The 7,990-nt window shown below is 40.9% G+C and overlaps 1 pseudogene; it reads right to left on the minus strand.

Moving 5' to 3' along the window:
- Positions 1-2,403: 2,403 nt before the first annotated feature.
- Positions 2,404-7,479, minus strand: LOC110583724 (annotated as a pseudogene).
- Positions 7,480-7,990: the final 511 nt, after the last annotated feature.

Below are 7,990 nucleotides of genomic sequence, written 5' to 3' on the forward strand. Positions count from 1 at the left end.
GGGGCTTGGAGCTGACTTTAAAACTAGGGGGAGGGAACAGAAGAGACACCTCAAAAGGAGAAGACCTTATTCTAAGATTGTTACCCACCTAGCAACCTTTGTTCTCTGTGACTCTATCTGGTGAGTTCTGCCTGAGTGCTGATAGCGGGGGGGCGTGGTCCAAGGATGGCCTCTTGGAAAATTGTTTTTAGAAAGACTTCGACTTAACTTCCTTTTAGCTCTCCTTGTATCTCTTCTGTCCTCCCCTGACAACTCTTGGGCTCTGCTGAGCATACCAGCTCCCTTGTCAGCTACAGGCCTTTCTTACTTCCTCTGGACAGTGGACTCACTCTCTGTCTTATCTATCAATAGCTTCTCTCAACTTACTGTTTTCCAGAAATCTTAGAAAGCCTCTTGCTTGGTGATGGTCCACTTTCGTTCTCTTTGCTGTATTAGGTTATTTTACTTTTACTATCATTTTAATGGAGATTTAGGAGGGAGAGAAGACAAATGTGTGTGTTTCATCTACCGTCTTTGCTCATATTTTATTTTTGATTTTACATCTGTCTTCAAAAATGAGATTGTTCTGATAGTTGTCCTTTTCTCTATGTGACCTTTCTTTGGTTTTGGGTTCAGGCCTGCAGTAACTTTAAAAAATGGTTGGCTCACATTACAGGTGTTTTCATACTTTGGGATAGTTTAAATTCATCCAAACATTGGTCCAAGGACTATTGCATTACTGTGACCTGGGACTATTTTTTAAAATCTAGATTCCATTTATCTTTGTACCAATACAAGAAAAATATGAAATAATATACATAAATTGATAACATTTGTTAACTCCTAAGGGGTGGGAGAGAAATGAGGAGACTTACTTTTTATTTTATACATGTGTTTATTGTTTTTTTTTTTTTACAACCACTATACATAACTTTTGAAAAAAAAATCTTAATGGAAAAAATAGATTTCCAGGGCAAACTTTGGAGACTCTAGTTCATTGAGTCTGGGAGGCCAGGGAATCTATCTATATATTTTAAAATGTACTTGGGTAATTTTAATGTACTTTCATATAAAAACCTATGGGTCTGATGAGGCACCTGGGTGGCTCAGTCATTAAGCATCTGCCGTCAGCTCAGGTCATGAACCCAGGGTCCTGGGATCAAGCCCTGCATCGGGCTGCCTGCTCAGCGGAAAGGCTGCTTCTCCCTCTCCCACTCCCCCTGCTTGTGTTCCCTCTCTGGCTGTGTCTCTCTCTGTCAAATATATAAATAAAATCTTAAAAAACAAAACAAAACAAAACAAAAAACTGTGGGCCTGAGATTTAGAGAAGGAAGGCAGAACAAGTGAAGAAATTCTTGTGGAGGAAGGCAGAACAAGTGACTTCTTTTTCAGTATTATCTGTCTAATTTCCCTGCCTCTTCTTGAGCCAGTTTTGGTACTATATGTATATCCTTGGAAATCACCCATTCTTTTAAATTTATTCATGAAAGGGGGTTCTTGGGTGGCTCAGTCAGTCAGGTGTCTGCCTTCAGTTCAGGTCATGATCCCAGGTTCCTAGGATCGAGCCCCACATCGGGCTCCCTGCTTAGCAAGGGAGTGTGCTTCTCCCTCTCCCTCTGCCCCTCCCTCTGCTTGTGCTCTCTCTCTCCCCCTCTCATTTAAAAAATAAAATCTTCAAAAAATAATTCTATTCATGAGAAATTATATCTACTAATTTCTTATTAGCCTTATAATCACCTTTTTTATCTTTTTTTTTTAAAGAGAGAGAGAGAGAGAGAGAGTGAGGGAGCTTGAGTGGGGGAGGGGCAGAGAGAGAGGGAGAGAGAGAATCCTAAGCAGGCTCCATACCTGGCACAGAGCCCGACATGGGGCCTGATCTCATGAGCCAAGATCATGATCTGAGATGAAACCAAGAGTCCTACACTTAATGGACTGAGCCACCCATGCACCTCCGTAGGCTTTCTTTATTTTTTATTTATTTATTTATTTTTTAGAGAGAATGAGAGAGAGCATGAGAGGGAAGAGGGTCAGAGGGAGAAGCAGACTCCCTGCTGAGCAGGGAGCCCGATGTGGGACTCGATCCCAGGACTCCAGGATCATGACCCGAGCCGAAGGCAGTCGCTCAACCAACTGAGCCACCCAGGCGCCCCCGTAGGCTTTCTTTATAAACATCCAGAAGAAAGTTTTCTCATCCATCGCATCCATGAGGCAGGGAGGGTGGAGCTTCCGGAAGCAGAGCTTGGACCAGGGCTGCACGTGGTAGGGAGACTCTGGGGCTTCAGTCAGGCCAGGCCAATCTGATGGTTTTCAGAGGCTCCATGGGGTGCAGCAGGAGGGGGCCTTGGCGTCCCCAGTATGAGCCCTTATCTTTATTGTGACTGACTCAAAAGCTGACCAGATGGGGGTCAGGTGGGGAGGAAGGGCTCAGCCCCACTGGATGCTGGGCTGCAGGTGGTGGTGCCCGCTGGGATGGAGGCAGCCTTTGGACTTGTGGTCAGCCTATGGGATACCAGAAGATGGTGGTTCTCCCGGATTTAGCCGTGTTGCTTGGGGCTGAGCTCAGCCACTTGGCTCTCTTTTCCAACCAGTCTTCCAGATGGCCCTTAGGGAGCTTGGTGACATCTGGTGGCCACTCCTTGGCCGGCTTCTCCTCCTCCACCTGGATACTCAGCTCCTGCAGGTCTGACATGTGGGAAAATCTGCAGTTGGAGCCAAAGGCACACTGGCTTGTCAGTAGAAACTTCCTGCAGGGCCCACTTGTCCTGCTCATCGAGCAAGATGGCAGCTGCATCTTGGAACACGTTGTACCAGACCTTGTTGGCCTTGAGGTGCCACAGCCCATTCAGGAGCTTCTTGCGGTTGTGGAGGTTGTCCTGGAAAGGGTGGCTGCAGTCATCACAGGAGTGATGCTTCCCCAGGGCCACCTGTGCCTGGCTCTGCAGGGCCCAAGAGCTCTGAGCTCCTCCTCCTTCTGTGCCCTCCAACCTTCTTTATCTTTAATGTTAACCCCTTTCTTATTATTCTTTGTGGTTTTTCTATTAAAGCATTTCTATTGTGGTAAAATATACATAATGTAAAATTTGCCATTTTAACCATTTTTAAGTTTGCAATTTCAGTGGCATTTAAGAACATTCGCAATGTTGTGCAACCATCACCACCATCTATTTCTGGGATTTCTCATCATCCTGAACATAAACTGTGTACTGTTAACCTTAAAAATAAAACTGCCAGTTCGTTTTTACCAGCAAAAATGGGTTTATTCAGGAATAGCAGAGAATTGCAATCTGGGACAAGCAAGCAACAGCAAAAACCATAGGCAAGTCCAGAGAACAGAGGAGAGGAACACTCTTTTATAGAGGAAAGTGAGAAGTTGGGAAAGGTGTCATAAACAAAAAGTCCACTGAAGTAAACTAGGATTGGGAACCATAGTGTCTTTTCATTGGCTGGGCTGTTGCTGAGGGGAAGAGGTAGACTTTTTTCCTCCTACCACAATAGTAAAGTAGTATGGAGAGGCAAGGTCCATCTCTTCCTCTTAGATTTGCAACTGATGATGAATGGTAGAGCATGAGAGCCACCCCCGCCCCCGCCAGCCTCCTAATTCCATTTTAGTGAGGTTTCCCGTTATTAATTTTCAGTGCCCATTAAATATTAACTTTTCATTCTTTCCTATCCCCAAGCCCCTGGTAACCTCTAAATTACTTTCTGCCTCTATGAATTTGCCTATTCTGGGTACTCCATGTAAGTGGAAGCATACAATATTTGTCCTTTTGTGTCTGGCTTATTTCATTTAGCATAATGTTTTCAAGGTTCGTACATGTTGTATGAGAATTTCATTCTTTTTTAAAGCTGAATAATACTCCATTGTATGTATATATCACATTTTGTTTATCCGTTCCTCTGTTGATGGGCATTTGGGTTATTTCTACCTTTTGGCTCTTGTCAATAATGCTACTACGAGGATTAGTGTACAAGTATCTATTTCCATCCTTGCTTTCAATTTTTTGGGGTATGTACCTAGAATTCCTGAACCATATGGTAATTTTATGTTTAACTTTTTGAGAAACTGACAGACCGTTTTCTACAGCAGGTGTACCATTTTGCATTCCTATCAGCAACGCACAAGGGTTCCAATTTCTCCACACCCTCACCAACACTAGTTATTTTCTGGGTCTCTGTGTTTGTTTGTTTTTAATTGTAGCCATCCTAATGGGTGTGAAGTAGTATCTCATTGTGTTTTGATTTGCATTCCCCTAATGGGCAGTGATTTTGAGTATCTTTTCCTGCGCTTATTGGCCGTTTGTTTATCTTCTTTGCAGAAAGTTCTATTCAAGTCTTTTGCCCATTTGTGAAGTGGTTTTTTGTTTTTTGTTCAGTTGTAAGAGTTTTTCCATTGTTTATTGATCTGATTTATTATTCTATCTCTCCTGAATTCCTAAGAAGCATACAGTGGATCTTCTCTATTTGTGCTGTTCCACATGGCAGCCATTAGTCACATGTGACTATTGAAATTTAAACTTTAGTTGATTAAAATTAAATAAAATTTAAAATTCAATTCTTTGGCGGCATTTCAGCTTGTCAGTAGTCACATGTGGCTAGTGGCTACCGTACTGGACAGCATAGAATGGACATTTTTATCATCACAAAAAGTTCTATTAGACAACATTGTGCTAGATCTACCTTCCACATCTTATTTTTTTCTCTAATATTCTGCATCTCTATTTTTATGGTCTTTGTCCTGAGAGATGCCCTTGACTTTATCATTCATACCTTGAATTGGTCTTCAGTCATGCCCAATTACATTAGTGACCTCCTAATATTTAATTTTAAATCTTATTTGGCAATTAGCTTTACAAATGTCAATATTTCTTTTGTTCTTCTATTGCTACCTTTTCATGGGAGCATACTCTTACAGATGAAGTTTGCTTTTGATTAACTACAAGGATGCTTATTCACTTAAAAAATTTTTTTTTATGTTCTCTGTCTCCTGAATTAGCTTTGTTTCCTCCAGGGTCGAATGTCCTATTTGTTCATCTTGGTTCCTCTCTTCCCTGCTGTTCGTTTTCCTAATGTCTAGTGATTCTTAATTGCCCATTTAAATTTTTTGAATGCAAGACTAGGCTGACATATAGCTCATATTTATTATCTTAACACCTGAAGCTCCATTTCCACAACTGGGATCACTCCTTAATTGCAGGATTGATGGAAGGCTCTAGGTTGAGAACAGTCAGATAAGCTCCCACAGTTGTTAAAACAAAGAGAAGTCTTTATTCTAGAGGTGAGTGTTTCATTTCAATCATGGGTGGGCTGCATTCCCTTATTCTCTTTCTTCTTTTCCTCTGTTTATATCGTGAATGTACAGAATTATTTTGGGCCTAATTTGATTCTCTGCTCTCGAGAACTGACTAGGAGTTCCCCTCAGGCAGGATCTCCAATTTGATTAGAGAGTGGTAATCATGGCTCTATCCTGGGGCCAAACACTGCCCCCAGCTGCTCTATATATAGAAAGGGGCTCAGTTGTTTTCAGGGCAGACCTTTAATTAGTTACTCCACGGTACACTTATGCTCCTTGCCCTTGCTGACTCCTTGAAGCCCTTTGAGAAAACTCATCTCTAGCTTATGTTTTCAGATTTCTGCTACTTTCGTTTGTTTAGGATGGGAGTTTCTCTGCTGTGCTGTCTCTGTCAATTGAATGCCACCACCCATCTTCATTAATTGATCTTTGCTTTTGTGGACCTCTGGTGTATTAGATTAGTTAATCCTCAATTTATAGTAATCAGTTAACATTGTTCCATCATCATCAACATTACTGCTATTACTACTACTTATTTCATCATCATGCACCATCTCAACTCCTTCTTGATAGGATGAATGTATTTTTGCATCATGTATGTTTGCATTTTTAACTGATATAAATGGTACTAAAAGATTTGTTTTCTTTTTTCAGTGTTGTTTTAAATATATATCTTGATATTCTATAAATATCCAACTAATGCTTTAGGATGCAGCTGGTATTCCATTATAATCCTGCACTACATTTATTTATTTATTCTCTGGTGTTGGATACCTCCAACTCTCCACCCCCACAAACACTTGACAGGGATTTCTATCTGCCCATGTATTTCAACACTTGCTATTTCTCTACTTTCTCATTTTTGCCCACACGGGGGACACAAAGTAGTATTTCACTGCTGTTTTAATGTGTATTTCCTGAGCATCTCTTCCTATTTACACATTAACACTTTGGATTTCCCCTTCTGCAAATGGCCTGTTATATTAGCCCGGAGATACTAGATTATGCCACTCTAACAAACAACAAAAACTCTTACTGGCTTAAAAGAAGAAATGTTTATTTCTTGTTCTTACTGGTTGTCAGAGAGGTTCTAGTCCTCAGCCACTCAGGGACCCAGGATGATGGAGCAACCATAATCTTAGATATTTTGCCAGTTATTACCCCAGAGGAAAAGAACACATGGTGAATCATGTATTGGCTCCGGAGCTTCCATCCAGAAATGATACACATTATTCCACTCACATTTCATTGCCATAGCTAGTTCCATGGCCATAGTTAACTTTTAGGGTATGGTAAATTACCATCCTACTATGCGTCCAGAAGGAGGAGAATGGAAAACATTTAGTGAACATTACTAATGACAACTATTGTCTGTTCTTCTGGTAAAAAACTATTCAATTTGTTTTTTTTACACTCATAAAAACTACGCTCCATCCCTACATAAAGTAGTTGTCTAAACATTTGGAAGGAAGGAAATTTTTTTTTTCTTTCTACCCTTTGAGGAACCCCTGTAACAAAAGACAGACTAACAAGAGAAAAATAAACAAAAGGTTGTTAACATGTATATTTCATATATACAGGGGCGAAACTCAGGGAAGAGTAACACAAAGAGATGGCTTAGAATGCAGGTTTATACAGCATCTTCAACAAAGAACAACACATTTTTAGAGAAATGACAGGACACACACACAAAAAAAACCCCACACATTTTTAGGCTTCCAAGGGTGGCAGATGTGGGAAAGTAAATATGTGGGAAACTAATGGTAGATAGAGGCTAGTTAGTAAAGTTTGCATGTAGATTCCTCTAGTGACTCCAAGCTGGTAGGGTCTAAAGTTACCTCTGGTGATTAACTTTCATTTTCTCTGGTAGAGAGGGAAGGAGGGACACCTTTGAGAATTTATGTCCTGCCTTTAGGCAAATAGGAGAAGGACAGGGAGAGTTTCTTGTATTTGCTTTTTCTCAATTGCCTTCAGCTCAAAATAATCCTTATGCTAAAGTGGCATATTTTGGTGTGACATATTCTGGTTTCTTTCACATTCTACCCTGTCATCCACACTCTCTATCCCAGGAATGTATAGTTCCTTGTTTTGGCCCTGATTTCCTGCTCTGGGAGTAGCTACCTTGCCCTTTGCTCTCCACAACCCTTGGCTGTACCTACCTTCTGGAAGATTCTTTGCTTTCCATCATCCTCTTTGGCCTTATCTGCCATAGACAACAGCACATTTGCTGCCCATTGATGGTTGGGGGCTCTAGAGTCATTTTAAGGCTCACAGGGTCATAAACTTTACACTCACAATTTCTTTGGCCATGCAATACTTTCTAAAACCTTAGTAGCATTCTTATTTATTTCATTCTAATAAGTTCTATCTGACAGGGCTCATCCACCGCCATTTTAGAGATTCCAGATGTATTTCTTGGATTTGCTAGATTTCTTGCTCACCCTATTCCCCACACTTTCCTTTTTGCATAATTGCAGGTAAGGTATTGAGTTTATCAGGCTGTTGTGGAAGAGCTGCACATTTAGTCTCTTAGTGCCATTTTGTCAAATTAAAAGGAATTACTAATACCTCACCTTTAGTTGAACCCTCACTCTGAAACATCTTTATCCATGCAAAGGTTTTCATCAGTGGATGAAACAGCCATAAACTTGATGTGATCCTTGTCAAAAGGCTGAGATTTTAATGAGTGTTGTCCTTCCAAGCCTTCCTCATTTTTCCTTT

Source organism: Neomonachus schauinslandi, chromosome 9 (genome assembly GCF_002201575.2).
Source record: "Neomonachus schauinslandi chromosome 9, ASM220157v2, whole genome shotgun sequence".
Classification (NCBI taxonomy): domain Eukaryota; kingdom Metazoa; phylum Chordata; class Mammalia; order Carnivora; family Phocidae; genus Neomonachus; species Neomonachus schauinslandi.